Source organism: Mauremys reevesii, linkage group 8 (genome assembly GCF_016161935.1).
Source record: "Mauremys reevesii isolate NIE-2019 linkage group 8, ASM1616193v1, whole genome shotgun sequence".
Taxonomy (NCBI): Eukaryota; Metazoa; Chordata; order Testudines; family Geoemydidae; genus Mauremys; species Mauremys reevesii.
In genome coordinates, this window is record NC_052630.1 from 12,573,496 (window position 1) to 12,589,953 (window position 16,458).

Sequence of the window (16,458 nt, forward strand, 5' to 3'; positions counted from 1 at the left end):
GGTGGGACAGTCTACAAATGCTTGAAGAGGTTTAGCATCAGGAATGTAAACATTTTTTAGTGGGATACAGTTAGGAGTAATTTAGTGGGATGTAATTATGAGTAATGGGATGAAATTAAGAAATGGAAAACTTTGGTTGAATATCAGGAAATCTTGACAGTGAGATGTTAGCCCATGGAGTAGTGGTCTGAGAGAACTAGACTTTGGACCATCACTTGGACCTTTTAAAAACTAGATTGGACAAAGTACTAGAAAATGTGCGATGGAGCAATTCTGCATTGGCAGAGGGAGATGGGTGGGAGGAACCAATAAGCCTTTTACACTTATAACTGTTGTGATTTTTTTGATCCCCGGGCATCAGAAGGCTTACTTCAGGTATGAGTTTGGCCCAGTCTGTGTAATAGCTTGAAAGATATACTGGATTTTGTGAAATAAAAGCATTTATATGATAACCACAAAGGAATTTGTGTGTGTGTGTGTGTGTGTGTTATATATATATGTTCCTTTTACACACGCACATCACAGTAAGCAGCAGTAATAGGAAAGCAATCAAAGAAGGGATCTCAACGAGTTTAATGGGGGCGGGTCTTAGTCAAAACAAAACAAAAAACTTCCTAAGTGCATTGGCACCCCTGATATTTTTAGTCAGGCATGGAATTGTACATTTGCAAGCAAAATGGCGTCCTCCATGCAGTGTGACTTTGCACATACAGTGAATGCGAGGCCCACGCTGTACGGGGGACACCATTTTGTTTGCACATGCGAGAACCAGACTAAATTGTCCTTCAGGTACAACTAGTCCTGGGGCATGCGATGCATTCCTTGCATACACTGATGGCATGCCACTGCCTAAGTGTCATTGTTTTAAGGATGCCTGTGAAAAGTGCTCATTTGATTAAGTCAGTGTTTCTCAAACTGGGGTCGCTGCTTGTGTAGGGAAAGCCCCTGGTGGGCTGGGCTGGTTTGTTTACCTACTCCATCCGCAGGTTCAGCCAATCGCGGCGCCCACTGGCCAGGGTTCACTGCTCCAGGCCAATGGGAGCTGCTGGAAGCAGTGCAGGCTGAGGGACTTACTGGCCGCTGCTTCCAGCAGCCCCCATTGGCCTGCAGCGGTGAACTGCGGCCAGTGGGAGCCGCGATCGGCCAGACCTGTGGACGGGGCAGGTAAACAAACCGGCCAGGCCTGCCAGGGACTTTCCCTACACAAGCGGCGACCCCTGTTTGAGAAACATTGATCAAGCTAATAGGGAAAACAAAACAGAAAACAGCGGCTCTGTGATTTGTTGAATATCATGTTCTAGATTCCTTGACAAATTCGCAGCATTGATCAGTTGATTTAAAATAAATCTGCTTGAAAATATATTTCAGTAATATACCCTATTAATATCTTAACAAACAAAATCTTTCTTTTTGTAGTGTTTTCACTGTGTCCTTTTCAGCCAGGCAGCAGGAGAGGAAGGTGTGACTGTATGTGGAGTTTATATAGGGTCTATGGCATGTAGGAAAGAATATGCCTTAGTGGAAAGAACATTTGATGGGGAACCAGGAAAGCCTAAATTCTAAACCCAGCTCTAGCACAGATCTTCCGTGTGACCTTGGCCAATTCATTTATTCATTCTGAGTAAAATTTTCAAAAGCCAGTCCCACTGGCTTCAAAAATCACTAACGGTCACTGACTTAACTCCTGAGTGACTTACGTGCTTTTGAAATTTCCATCCTGCATGCCTTTGCTTCTCCAGGTTATAAAATAGGGATAACTATTAGTTATTATTCATATGATTATAGTGCCTAGGCATCCCAGTCATGCACCAGGACCCCATTGTGCTAGGTGCTGCACAAACAGACAACAAAAAGATGGTCTCTGCTCCAATGGTACTCTCCTATTACCCTGAGGGTGTTAGTATTATGGGCATGTTCCAGCCCCCACTGAAGTTATTGGTAAAATATGGCTAATTAAAGGCGTTTTATATACCGTAATGGTTTGAAATCGGTGACAGAATGAAAATGCTGAGACATGTGCGTACGCTCATTCATTCTGGATTTGCATGTTTGGAGGATCACACAGAATTTAGTAAAGAACAACATGTTTTAAAACATTTTTACAAAATGTAAAGTGATGTGATGGGCATGGTATGGCCTGAGGACACCATAGTAATGTGTGTGCCAGCCCCATGCACCTCTATTTTGAGCTAAATTAAAATGGCCAATTTCGAATAGAAATGCTGACTCATCTTTTATTAAGCCTGGCACATATGCTGCAAGACTAAACCTGGAATCCTGTTTTTACATGCTCTACAACTACATGTTATATTGCTCCGCTGCTGCCCCCCTAGCTCAGCATACCCATCAGGACAGGAGTATGATGACTGCAGCTTAGGCTGGTAATAAAGTGTGTGATGTGCTTCCCTCATCATCCATTTTCCTGTCACACAAAGATGCACGTTAATCAAGAATGAAGAACCCAACATCTTGTCATGCTGTGCTGCTTATCTGGTTACTGCTCTGACTTTTTGCAATCTGTGCCACTAAAGCTTTACTTTTTCTTCACAGGTAATGTCAGATGATGGGACAGTCGGAACTGTGACATATATGGTCAAAGTCCGGTATAAATGCAGGGTACCAATAATGAACAGGAAATGGCGCCCAATGATTGACCTGGAAGATATGGCAGGGGCTAAGGAAAATTATGCTGCATACTATGTGTTCTCGCGAAATTAGTCCTTTCATTATTTAATAATGATACTTTATGGTTTGTGTACTGGCTATGTCATTTCCATGACATCCTTGTTTCGGTTGCTCAGTGACAGATTCTGGAGGCAGCTGGAGGGAAAATTATGAAATGATCCAATCTCCAGTGCTACAAACACACTCGTCTAGAAGCAGCTAAACGGTGAGTATGGGATTCTTACAGAAGTTGGTTGCAAACAAAATTTTCAGGAGGTGGTTAGCAAATCTGCTACAATCAAAACAGGTTTTCTTTGACATCACAAGCTTGATTTTCTGCCTGCTGGTGTAAGGGAGTATAGTTTGCTGCCCTGTAGCAGTGAGGGAAGCTGTATGTGACAGGAAGGGCAAATAAGATTGGCACCAGAGCTCTCCCTGAGAGTTTTCCCTTGAGCGGGTAGCTTTAAATTGTAGTTGTGTTTCCATAGGTGCCTTGCTGCTGGAGGCTGTGTAGGGCAATGTTGAATTAGTGCATCTCTCAGGTGCCCTAGCCACACCTTTTCTCTGGCTAGCTCCCAAAGGAGCTAATCCTGGCTTTGCCACTGATACACCGTCTGGCTTTGCACAAGTCACGTAATCTCTCCGTCTCCTTCCCTGTCCTCATATGTAAAACAGGGATTGATGCTTCCTTACATACATGGCAGTGGGATTGGGAGGTTTAATTGATTAATTAAGGTGGCACTTTGATAATGTTAAATAGCTATTTAAGGGCTCAGCAACTATTGATGTCAATGAAATGCCTACTTGTATCGGAGTAAAAACCACTGGATGGACCACAGTATTAACAGCATGAGGCTGCTGACTTCAGAGGCTTTAAAAGCCCAGTCAGCATGTCCAATATATGTGGAAATTAGATCTGGGAATGGCGAGATCACATATTTTGCTGAGGACCAGTTGTTGAAAAAAAGGACGACGGAAGATGATAATAACAAAGAGCATCCAGCATAGAGGAGCATAGCAAAAGTCTTGTGCCACTCATTCGGGTATCTGATACCCACGTCTATCACTCGTATTTGAACACTCTTGTGTCTTCTCTGAATATCTGATTCAGAACTCTTGGCATCAGATGACAAGCAAGCAGAAATTGGAGGATCAGGAGATGGAGGAGGCATGCTGTGGTCCATTCGGAGGTGGATGGTGGAATCTTGATTACGGTCCAGGGGAAAGAATCTAATCAAATATAGCTTTTACCCTGGTCAGATGAACTCTGCAAAGATTAAAACACAGTGTGTATATTTATCAGAGTAGTGATTCTCTGTACTTCTAAAACTCCTCTGTCTGAGGAATTTTAAAAGCATTTCACTGTAATGCATTATGCCTCATAGCACTCTTGTGAGGCGCAGCCAATAACTATCTCAGTTTTACAATTAGGATATCTGAAGCACAGACAGGTTGGGCGACTTACCAGAGATCATGCAGCAAATCAGGAACAGGGACAGGAATACTACCCGGATCTCCTGACTTTTGGTCCTGAGCTTTCCCGACTGGAATGGTGATGAATCAGAGAAGGGCAATGGAATGACTCCTTTGGACATGTGACTCAAATTCATATCATCCTTGAAGTGCTTCCTTATTACACAGATCTGCTGGTATGGGGAAAGGGACAAGGTATTTAGTTCAGGCGCCTCTTAGAATATATTAGAGAACTTTAGCACAAATGGCCAGATCCTCAGCTGGTATAAATCAACAGAGCTCTCTTGGAGTCAATGCAGCTAGACCAGTTCTCTCCTGCTCAGGATCTGGCCCATAATCTTTTATGGACTAGTTTGTTCTTGTAATACGCTTAATGGAAAATCTATTATGCATTTTATTTCCTGGACATAATGAGGGAAACTCACCTCTCCGGAGAGAGCCAACGCCACGTAAGTACCACCTAAGCCTCAGCACAGGGATGAATGACACCTCATTCTCCGTTTCCAGAAGTGTGATACAGATTTTGTCAATTAGGCATCAGTTGGGGGTGGGAGGGAAGAAAGCTTGGGATGGTGTGACATTTTCACAACCTTCTGAAGGAACCCTAAGATTTCAAAACACTTACACTCCCCTCTTGTCCTCTGGGGTTTCTCTTTAGTGAAATTATTTAATAACAGTTGTTTTCAGGTGTTTCTAGTGAATCTATAGATTGTGGCCATTCTTTCCCAAAGTTTGCCATAAAAGGGACTGGAAATTGTATATTGCTTAGGTCATTGGACAGCTGGGAAAGGTTGTTTTGGAGGTGCAAGTAATTCAGGGTCAGCCCTTAAACCAGCAAGTGTTCTCATTTCTACATTTTAAATGAGCAGCCTTGGGCCTCTGAATCACAAGGAGTTTTGGCTACACAAGTACCACAGAATCAGGCTCCTTAACACCACTTTATATGTGGAAAGAGGTCCATAAATGGCTTGGCTATTCCCCAGCCTGGAATTCCTGGGGAATTTGCTCCTTTTCCTAGAGACATGGAGGGGCCAAAGTGGTCAGAGATTTACTCAAAGAATGGGTGGCAAAAACCATCAATAAAATGAAATGGCTAGATCCTCAGCAGATGCAAATTGGGGGTAACTCAATTTCAATAGGCCTATACTGATTTACACCAGCTGAGGATCTGGCTTAAAGAGTGTAATTAAATTTGCTACATAAATAAGGCATATGGTAGATTTTACAAACTGAAAATGGGCTCAGCCAGTGAGTTTTCCTCCCACTACTTCGTTAGAGCCTCACCACTACAGCTGAACACATTAAAACGGATTGCTCCCTTCAAAAGATAGTTTGAATCTACAGAAGCTGAAGCAAGAGTGGGAGGATGATATAGGTCAAATGCTTCAGGAAGACGCCAAGCAGAATGTTGAAACAACCACAAAATGTGTTTCTGTTAACGTAAGAAATAACTTACTGCGTTTTAACTATTGTCATGGAATTTATTTTACACCCATCAGAGGAATCCTTAAAATAAACTACACGTGTGTGCCACAGGAAGAACCCTTATAAAACGCTGATGGTGAATATTAGCCTGTCTGCCCATAAAGCCTGAAATATTGGAATAATGTTACTAATGTAGACTGTAGTGTAATTGCTCTTAAGAAAGGGATGGTTTACATACTATGGGTCACATGGACTAGTTCCACCAACATCAGTGTGGGTCTGTATGGGCACAAAGGTCTGCCCACCTGGACATGAATTCTGGATTCAGTCAGTTGAAAAATCTCACAAACTCAATGTAGCTTAAAAGTCATAAATAATGCAACAGCTATGGGCTGAAATAAGGTTGGCTTTCTAGTCAATTATTTTTCACAGTTGCTGGAATTACCTGATATTCACAATGAAACTATAACAAGACATTTCCATAATTTTGGTTTTTAAAATTTTCTTGATGACAAGCTTTGTTGAGCAACTGTCTTGTAAAGTGACCAATTTTTCATTTTGTTTGAAAATTTTAAACTCCTTGCTGCAAAACTAGTATCTTTTGGCCTTTTCATCTTATGACCATGCTCTCCCCAAACTTGGTAGTAAATCAGCCATGTTGTTTGACATGAAAATTCCAGAGTAGCACGCTTGTCACACGACTCCTGTAACTGCTAATTAACTGTGTGCGCCTTCCCCACATAAAAAGCACTTTTTTTCTAATGGGGGCCGGGGAGGGGAAACATTGTGTTCTCTTTCTTGTGACCTACTTGAGCTTTAAAGACTTCATTTAACAGCAATGTTCTGCATATTTCCTTAGAAGTTACAGAAGTGATGTGATCTGTAAAGTGTCGGGGGCATTTCTGGTGCCCCAAGCGAGGCTGTCAGCCAATAAGTCTGAAAGGTCTGAGCCTGGGATGCACTGATTACATGGTGATTTTGGCAAGGCATCCAGACAGTTCAGAGAACTCAGCAGTGAGAAGGAGAAAAGGAATCTTGGGGGACAGCTAATGCTTAGCATATGCTTCTGCAGGCCAGGTGCTGGAGCTGTGTGCTAGGTGGGCTTGGAGATGAGTGGCAAAGAGTCATATGGGGGCCTGGGTAGAGAGGTTAGGTGGGGAGAGATGCTTCAGAACCAGCCAAGGGGAGATGGCTTAGTGAATGGAAATGACTGCAGCATGGGATAACGCTGCAATCTTTTGATCTCTGAGCTGTTCCAAAGGTGCCAATTTAGAGTTGGGACTAAAGGGGTAGGAGGAGCACAGGACTGGAAGACCTAAATTGATTGGCTCTGTTCCTGCAAAGAAGGCTAATGCTAATGCCCCGTCTGGGGTCAGTGAGGGGAAAGTTTGCCTCCTCTTCTGCCTTGGTGCTCATACAGTCACCTATTTGTTGACCATGCTCCTGGCCAGGGGCGGCTCTAGGCACCAGCAAAGCAAGCAGCTGCTTGGGGCAGCCCATTTGCAGGGGCGGCAGCTGGCAGGGATCCAGCCTGGGAGCTGGGAACCAACAGGGGTCCCTGGGAGCTGTAGTTCCTTGGTTAGCTCCCTGCCTATAGAGCCAGCCCTGGAGCAGGGAAAGAACTACAATTCCCAGAATTCTCTTGGCCACTATCAACAGGAAAGGGAGGGGAAGGGAGTATGGTAGCTGAAACCTCATGCTGCAGCTTGCTGTGAATGGAGAGCTCACTGCTAGAGCGGGGAGGCAATGTGAATGGGGAACAAGTGTGCCCAAGGAGTAGAAGGCTTTGGCCCAGATATCCCCTTCAGAAGACATCCCCAGACTGGATGTGACCTCACCTTGCAGCCCCCAAAGAAGGAATTGGGTGGACTAAATGGGCAGTGCCCCTCTCTCTCGCAAGGGAGGTATGTGGATTCCACTAGAATTTAAAATGAAAAGTAAGGGAGGGGAGGCTCTGGACCTGGGCAGCTTAGGAGGATTTCCACTTCTGAGCCATGGAAGCAGAAATTGACTTTTCCTCTCCAGATTTAGCTAATATTCAGAAAGGGAATCTAGCACCTGCCTTCCAGATTTGAACACCTCAAAATTCAGGAGTGCTCAAGCTCAATTTGGGCAGCTGTTACTTCATTTCTCCCAAATCAAATATACTGATCCACTGTAATTTGTTGTAGAAAAAGTAGGATAAAATTGAGCAAGAAATGTTTCCCAGTGGTTTTTAGGACTGGAATTGCTATTTTCAACAGCCATTGCCTTCTTTTTTAGTTTTATTTGTTTAAAAGGAAGACAGTGATATTGCATTGGCAAATTCCCCATAGAAACGAAGAGTGGAACAAAAGAATAATAAAGGCACCTCAACTTTTCCTCATTTATGTAGGACAGTCTTATAATATGCATCCAGATATCCTCCAATCACACAAGCTGAAAATTGTTCCACTTTACTGCAGCTCTGTAACCATGTGGGAACCAATCCTGTCTGTGTTCTGTGCACATCCAAAATTCCTGCTGAATGACCTGCCCTGGGAGCAAGTTACCAGTGACCCAGGGCTGGGGCAGAAGGAAGGGTGCAGGTTGGGGCGAGTGGGAGAGAGCCCAGGGCTGGGGCGGCAGGGGGTGCGGGTGGAGGGGGCAGAGCCCAGGGCTGGGGTGGCAGGGTGTGTGTGTGTGTTGGGGGGGTTACTGGTGAGGGGGAAGAGGGGAGCCCAGAGCTGGGGGAGCACGGGGTGTGTGGTGGGGAGCCCAGGGCTGGAGTGGCAGGGGGTGGGGGGGAGAGAGCCCAGGGCTGGGGTGGGGGCAGCCAATTTTTTTTTTTTGCTTGGGGCGGCAAAAAACCTAGAGTCGGCCCTGCTCCTGGCTGAGTTATTCAGCTGCTGTTTCAGATGAGTTTGAGAGCATGCTGGATCAGTTCAGCAGGATGCTGAATTTAACATTACAAACTTACAAGGCAGTTGAAATTCAGGAATGTCGAAGCACAAACTCCTTAGCACGCCAGCTGCCAGCAGTATAAAGGGGCTTCTGACAGGCACAGTGAGTCAACGGAATTCTGATATTATGCAAGTGACATCACAATGTTAGTGCAATAAAAAAATGTCCAGAAAACAGGAGAGCCAAAAGACTTCAAATACATTAAAGATGATAGAAGAGGAAACATGCATAAAGGAGAAATATGGGTCAAGTATTATTATCTGTAATGGATCACGAGATTCCAACATTTGTTTTAAGTCCTTGAACTATCATTAGAGTCAAATTTCCAAATTCCTCCTTTATGGGTTTTTAAATGAAAAGAAAGTCCTAAGGGACTGATCCAAAGCCTACTGAAGTCAAGGCTCCCATGGACTTTGGGTTAGGCCCTAAATGACACTATCCAGTGCACGTACTGTAGTGGAAGGGGGAATGGAGCATCTCTCAGAGTACTCCCTTACAGAAACCATAGAAATGTAGGGCTGGAAGAGACATCTAAAGATCATATACTCCATCTCCCTGTGCTAAAGTGGAAATAAGTTTAGCTAGCCCAGTGTTTCTCAAACGGGGGTTGCTGCTTGTGTAGGGAAAGCCCCTGGCAGGCCAGGCCAGTTTGTTTACCTGCCCTGTCCGCAGGTTCGGCCAATTGCGGCTCCCACTGGCTGAGGTTCGCTGCTGCAAGCCAATGGGGGCTGCTGGAAGCGGCGGCCAGTAAGTCCCTCCGCCCACGCCGCTTCCAGCAGCTCCCATTGGCCCGGAGCAGCGAACCGCGGCCAGTGGGAGCCACGATTGGCCGGACCAGCGGACAGGGCAGGTAAACAAACCGGCCCAGCCCGCCTGGGGCTTTCCTTGCACAAGTGGCGACCCCAGTTTGAGAAACACTGAGCTAGCCCATCCCTGTATAGATGCTTATCTATCTAACCTGTTCTTAAAAATCACCTGTGACATGGATTTCACAACCTTCCTAGGTAATCTGTTTTGGTGCTTCAGTATCCTTATAGTTAGAAAGATTTTCTTAATATCTAACTTATTTCTCCCTTCCTGCAAACTAAGCTGATGGTTTCTTGTCCTACCCTTGGTGGACATGGAGGACAACTGATCACTGTCCTCTTCATAACAATCTTTTACATATTTGAAGACTTCCCATGTTTCCCCTCTGCCTTCTCTTCTCCAGCCTAAACACGACCAATTATTTTAACTTCTACTTGTTGTTGCTCTCCTCTGAACTCCCTCCAATTTGCCAATATCTTTCTTAAAGTTTGGTGCCCAAAACTGGACACAGCACTACAGCTGAGGCCTCACCAGTGCCAAGTAGAGTGGAACAATTACCTCCTTATCTTGCATATAATACTCCTGTTAATACATCTCCAGAATGACATTTTTCCTTTTAACAAGAGCATCACACTGTTGACTCATATTCATTTGTGATCCACTATAATCCCCAGATCCTTTTCTGGAATACCGCTGCCTACCCACTTATTCCTCATTTTATGCTTGTGCACTTGATCTTTCCTTCCTAAGTACGCTACTTTGCACTTGTCTTTATTGAATTTCTTCTTCTTTATTTCAGACAAACTCTTGAATTTAACAAGATCATTTTGAATTCTAATCCAGTCCTCCAAAGTGCTTGCCATCCCCACCCCACTCCCATCTTGGTGTCATCTGCATATTTCATAAGTGTGCTCTCTACTCCATCAACCAAGTCATCAATGAAAATATTGAATAGTATCAGACCCAGAGCAGACTTCTGTGGGTCTTGCATTCTCCAAGCTTGACAGTAAACTATTTGTAAGTATGTTTTTGAGTATGTTTTGTTTTTTCAACCAATTGTGCACCCACTTTATAGGAATTTATTCTAGACCATAGTTTCCTAGTTTGCTTATGAAAATGTCATGTGAGATGGCATCAGAAGCCTTACTAAAGACATGATATATCATGTCTACTGCTCTCCCCCATCCATTAGGCTGGTTACCCTGTCAAAGAAGGAAACTAGGTTGGTTTGGCATGATTTGTCCTTGACAAATCCATGTTGGCTGTTACTTATCTCCCTTTTATCTTCTAGATGTTTACAGATTGACTGTTTAATAATTGTTAGCTAGAAAGGGGAGTGCTCATTTACTTGGAGCCAGAAGCCTCTGAGTGTGAGAGAGTTTGAATCCAGTAAGAAATAACAGCACAAGGAGAAGACTATGGCAGGCAGAACAAGATTTTGGGGACCTGAATACAAATTAAGACATGTAAGATCCTACCTATTTCTATCCCACCTAGGACCAGGTTTGCCCTGCCCCTGTGTACTCAACTTGTGGCTGCGTCCTCCTTGTGGCTGCGTCCTCCTCTCTTTGTGACTGTCCATGGTCTGTCATGCCTCTTAATATGGACATCTGACCGAGGAAGAAGGCAGCAGCAGAAAAGTAATTTCACGGGCATGAACCAAGAGATGAGTTGGGTGTGTTTATGTGGAGCTCCAAAGTATGAAAGGATTTATGATACTGTATAGGTAACATAGAACTAAGGCACAAGAATGATGACACCTTGAAAATGAGGGAACTGGGGCAAAAGACCACCCAGCAAGCCATAGCGACCTGGTGAGATTGTGCTGAAGCATGTGGAAGAGCAAATGCAGTAGGCTTTGGCTCATGAAACATCAACATTGCATCTTTATCTGACAGTCATCCCATGAATCATTCTCTTTGTGGATGGGTTGCTCTCAAAACCCTCCCTGTGCTCAGGAATGCTGCTCACTGTCCGCAGATACTACTTATTAAGCTTCCTGGAGCTTCGCTACATCCTCGGGTCCTTTCTTTTCATCCTGTCCCATGATATGAGAACAAGGCATTCAGTGGAATGTATGTAAACTGAGAGAACAAAGAGAAGGCTTCTTCCCAGGGTGTACAAAATTGTTAATCTGTGGGATTTATGGCCACAGGAGAACACAGAGAAAAATACAGTGGCTGTAGTTTTAAAAGGCTGGGATAATTTTATGGCCAAATTTATGATGTATTTTTAGTTTTACAATCTAGGAAACAAATTCTCCTGTACTGAAATCAAGTGGAGCTTTGCCATTGACTCATAGTTGCAGGGATCTGGAAGGAATTCTCACCTCACCACCATGTACGCAAGTGCATTATGAGATTTTTATTTCGCCTCCTCTGAAGCATCAGCTGTTGCTGACAAATAAAGAGAAACTACTCTAATCTCTGGTATGACAAATCTGATATCCCTATAGTAGGTTTGGGCCTTTGACTAGTGTGTGCATTTACCACATAGTCTCCCATTTGTAACAGGGAAATGGGTCCTTTCTCTTACTTGCATTAAAGAAAATCTGTGTCAGTAGCAAATATTTAACCAAACTCTTTGTTCTGAGCTGATTTAACGGGGAATTATTATTTGATCAACACAGTTTCACATTCAAAGCAGTTGAAGAGTCTGTGTATGTTTTTGATGGGGTAAATTTCCTCCCAAGAATGAAGGAATTCAGTGCCTACTGTATCCAGAGTCTTTGGAAGTTTATTCTGAATTGTAAATGGTGACCCATTCTTTTTCACTTGCCATGTGCTTTTTAATAAACAATTCACGATATCGTAAGTCTACAGTCTCATGCACAAAAATATCTATTTTAATCTCAGTCAATTACAATTGCTGTATAGGATGATTAATAGCTGAGTATCCTGCAGTAAGGAAAGGGTAAATTGAAGGATGAATTTATATCAGAGTAATTATGGATATGTAAACTTGCCTGGCCTGAAGGTTGACTGTGTGGACACTTAAAGAGATTGTGTCTTTTAGCTTTAATATTTTTAAAGTTTAAAGGAGTGAGTACTTCACTGGGGTCTAGTCTCAATTACTTCAGCGTAATTACAGGTTTCAGAGTAGCAGCCGTGTTAGTCTGTATCCGCAAAAAGAACAGGAGTCCTTGTGGCACCTTAGAGACTAACACATTTATTTCAGCATAAGCTTTTGTGGGCTACAGCCCACTTCTTCAGATGCATCCGAATAAATAAATAAATAAATACATTTGTTAGTCTCTAAGGTGCCACAAGTACTCCTGTTCCTTCAGCATAATTGGCTTTCTTTGAAGATGACCTGCATAGCCAGTGCAGTTTCACCACTTATGAGTAATTAAATGCAGCCACCCCAAATGTATTGGTATCTGATTAGATATGGACCTCAGACAGTGTCAGTTCTGATTCTGAATTTCCCCAGCATTTGATGGTGATTTAATTCACTGCACAGGTTCTCTCCCCTCTCTGAGCTGGTCCCTTCCCCATTGCAGTCTAGGGAAAAACTCCCATTGACTTTACTGGGGCAGGATCAGTCCCCCTCCGTTCTCTCTGATCATGTGTTTAGTTTGTTTTTAAACTGGTTGGGCTGGAACATGGCACTAACCCCATTAATTTTTTAATAAGCCTACGAGGAAGCATCACTTTGCCAATGCCTAGCAACAGGTGCATTGCTTCTCCTCCCCACACCACTGCAGCTTAAGACAGCAACAATTGTCTTGAGAACATCTGCAGCAGGAAATCGCAAAGACTCCAAATAATCTCTGTATCAGAGTCTCTCTGCTTAATAGAACCCACCCCACTGCATTGTCCAGATGGGAACTTCCACATGTCTGGTTATGCATACCAATTGCAAACACTATGCTAATAATGTTGGCACAGCCATTTCCATTTTCCATGAATGAACCTTAATACATCCTCGTTCAAATCATGTTCAGGGATTGCCTTTAGTCTGTGCCCTCAGACCCAACTTCTAGTAATTAAAATGGTAATTGGAATGTCTGCCATTAGTTTTCATTCTTTCTAGTGCTGCAACTTCACCCTTCTAAGTCCTATACAGCCTCAAGCCTTTGATCTGTGTTCATGCTCAGCCCCTGGATAATGGCCCCAGAATAAAATCAATTCACTTATTTTTAAAATGTTCATTCTTGCAATTTTAAGACGTTGTGTCATCCATACTTTGTTTTCTGGCATTAGGGACAGGTTTGACTGGGATTTTTTTTTTGAGGTATATCCCCGCTTCTCCGTCCCATACATGTGTACACACTCACACAAAACACCTAAAACCCACAGGTCCTAGAGAACACTTTATTCTATGCATTTAGCCTTCTATTCTGTTTAAAGTAGATCCCTAAGGGGACTGTGATTTCACTGAATAAATTTGTTGTCTGATATTTTTTGACTAGTATCATTTATGCCCTCTACAGAATGGTCACATCAATTCTAAATTCAAACTGTGTGGCTTGGTGGGTCAGATAAATCATGTTGTGCCTGTCAGATGGTGCTGGTTCTTTAAGGGAAGCTTCATGCCTGGCATGGCCCAGTCTTGGTTCAGTGCAGCTCAAGGCTATTCTGGGGGATGTAGTTGGGACAGGTGATGGGAGTTGTAGTCTTGGGAGCAGTGCATGCTGGGAAAGGAGAAGGGGTATAAAACAGCTGTCTATTTGGCTCTACTACAAGGGAGATGGGGGTCAGGCTGAAAGCAATGGGTTTTTAATTCAGAGGCCTTGAAGAGAGAGGCTGGAATAGAGAGTCCAGCAGTTGGGAGGAAGCTTGTAAAGGATCAGGGAGAAAAAAGCTTGGGGAGGGCCAATGGTTCTGAATAGTAAAAGGCTCCTTGTGAGCGCTGCATTGAGTCATGATGATTTAGACCTGTGCTAAAAGCAGGAAAAGAAACGATGTGGGATTATTGCTGTGTGAATGAGAGGCGCCTTGTTTTGGTTTTGGTTTTGGTTTGCTAGCAATTCTGAAAAATGGAAAAAAGAAATGTTGGGGGTTGAATAACAAAAATTCATTTTCAAAATCTTTGGTGCATTGAAAAGTCCAAAAATTGTTTTGCTTAGATGAAATGTTTTGACATCAACCGTATGTAATGTTTTTTTGTTTTTTGTTAAATAAAATTAAAGGAAACTTTCAAATGAAACATTGTTTTGACAATGTCAAAATGAAATGTTTTGGGGGTGGTTTTTTTTTGTGTGTGGTTTGTTTGGGGTTTTTTTTGCTGAAACCATTTGATAAATTGACACATATTTATGCATCTGTTTTTTGCAGAAAATTTTGGCCAAGAAATGGCTCCCAGCTCTATTTGGGATAAGAAGAGAGGCGTAGCCTTGAAGCTTGGTGTCTGCATCTGTTTCTATTGAGGAATCCTAGCCTGATGCTCCCATAGAAGGAAGGAGGAAATCTCTTCTTTTTCCCTGCATTGGGTAGGGAACACAAGGCTGGAGGACCCTGGGCAAGAGACTGTTCAGCTTGGGAGGATGAAGGACAACTGAGACACGAAACCCTGCAGGTGAAGAATGGTGGTAGGATTTATTTACTTATTTATTTATCGTTTTAGGATTGTATTGAACTCTGTTCCATTGGAAGGGATGGACTCTTATGTTTGCCCGGGGGGATAAATTAAGGGACTCTGCCAGGAGAGTTGGGAACTGCATTGTCTACCTGCTAAGGGGAGACAGACATCAGGAGCGAAACTGAGGCCCAGAAGAGGGTAACCAAGGCGTGGTTGTGATTGGGAGAGGTAAACTGATCCTGTTACAGTGCTCTAATTGGATGAGCTTGAAAGTACTTTCCTTCTGGAGTGAATACTAACGTCCACTTCAAAACTTGTTTTTGTGTGAACATTTTTGTTAGTAAACTGGGTGGCTGAATAGAATTCATTAAAAATTCAAATATTATGGAACACTTAAACTTTCACCCACTTCTAAAAACAACCTGTTTCACAAGTTGAAAATCATCTGCCTACCCATTTGCAATTGTGCAGATCACCTCTCTTCCAATTCCCAGTTATTTAATGTCCCTGTGGCACCTACAGCAAGAGTTTGCCTGGAAAATTAATATTGGGGGGAGTGAGAACACTTAGAATCATAGATTATTAGGATTGGAAGGGACCTCAGGAGATCATCTAGTCCAACCCTCTGCTTAAAGCAGGACCAATCCCCAAATGGCCCCCTCAATGATTGAGCTCACAACCTTGGGTTTAGCAGACCAATGCTCAAACCACTGAGCTATCCCTCCCCCGCATTTAACACATTTAATTGCGTTTAATGTGATGCAGCAGCTGGAGATGAGATAGAGACACACCTCGTGGTCCAAGACAGCTCTGTGATCACCAGAATGTCACCATTGGTCTACAGATCAGTTTAGGAATCTCTGTCCTGGAACTGCTGAGAGCAAAGACTGATTAAGCATGTAGGATGTAGAGTGCAGGATGGAACAACTGGATTCCCTGTTCTACAACATTTCAAAATCTTTTTTGAAAACAAGTGCAGCTCATTCATTTATGGAGAGGAACAATTATTCCAGCGGAAGCTTGCCCACTACAATATGAGGAATTTTTAATTTCCTTTTTGAACAATAACAATACTTAAGGTGGTAAAAAATGAGACAAAAGATGAGGGAGAGGGAAGGGAACTGCCAAAAAGAAATTATGTTGAGGAGGGGAAACTGATGAACTAGATTCTCTTCAGCAAGCATCCTAAATTACCTAGTTGTGAGCAATGGTACTTTGAACAGACAGGATAACACAAGAAGGAACTTTAGGGCAGAGTGGATGTAGAAAAAGGTAGGTTTAATGGATAAGCCAAAGGAACTGTAGTGGAAGCCATAATAATAATGGGTTTGTGGGTGAGGCACAGAAGTGGGGCTCCGTAGAGCTGGGATCTGTTTCTGGCTCTGTCACAGTTTTCCTGTGTGACTGTGGGCAAGTCACCTAACCTTTTCGTGCTTCCATCTGTAGAAGGGGATAACAACATTTTGCTGTATCAGAGGGGATTGTGAGCATACATTAGCTAATGTATGCAAGGTGCCCAGATACTAAATTGATGAGAGCGAGAGGAAAAAGTCTAAATTCGCAACACTGATGTAGGTGAGTTATCATAAGTGCTTTACACATAGCCTCTCTGACTTACCATAGGCCTCCTGGTGTTGTAGCCTG

The 16,458-nt window shown here is 43.2% G+C and overlaps 2 long non-coding RNA genes across 5 annotated transcripts in view; one reads left to right on the forward strand and one right to left on the reverse strand.

Moving 5' to 3' along the window:
- The window catches only part of LOC120370471, a 33,977-nt gene extending 25,382 nt beyond the window's left edge, over nucleotides 1-8,595 (reverse strand). For 2 of the 4 annotated variants that reach the window (XR_005583758.1, XR_005583757.1), the window contains exons 1-3: nucleotides 8,501-8,595; nucleotides 4,130-4,310; nucleotides 3,469-3,931 (exon numbers count right to left, since the gene is read on the reverse strand). This is a non-coding gene — a long non-coding RNA (uncharacterized LOC120370471). Of the gene's footprint in view, nucleotides 1-2,820; nucleotides 3,932-4,129; nucleotides 4,311-8,500 lie in introns of those variants that run through there. The other 2 variants (XR_005583756.1, XR_005583759.1) reach the window with 2 other exon arrangements.
- LOC120370472 overlaps nucleotides 1-15,177 on the forward strand; it is an 83,677-nt gene extending 68,500 nt beyond the window's left edge. The window contains exons 5-6 of the long non-coding RNA XR_005583760.1: nucleotides 2,551-2,890; nucleotides 14,571-15,177. This is a non-coding gene — a long non-coding RNA (uncharacterized LOC120370472). The remainder of the gene's footprint in view (nucleotides 1-2,550; nucleotides 2,891-14,570) is intronic.
- The last annotated feature ends 1,281 nt before the right edge of the window (nucleotides 15,178-16,458 follow it).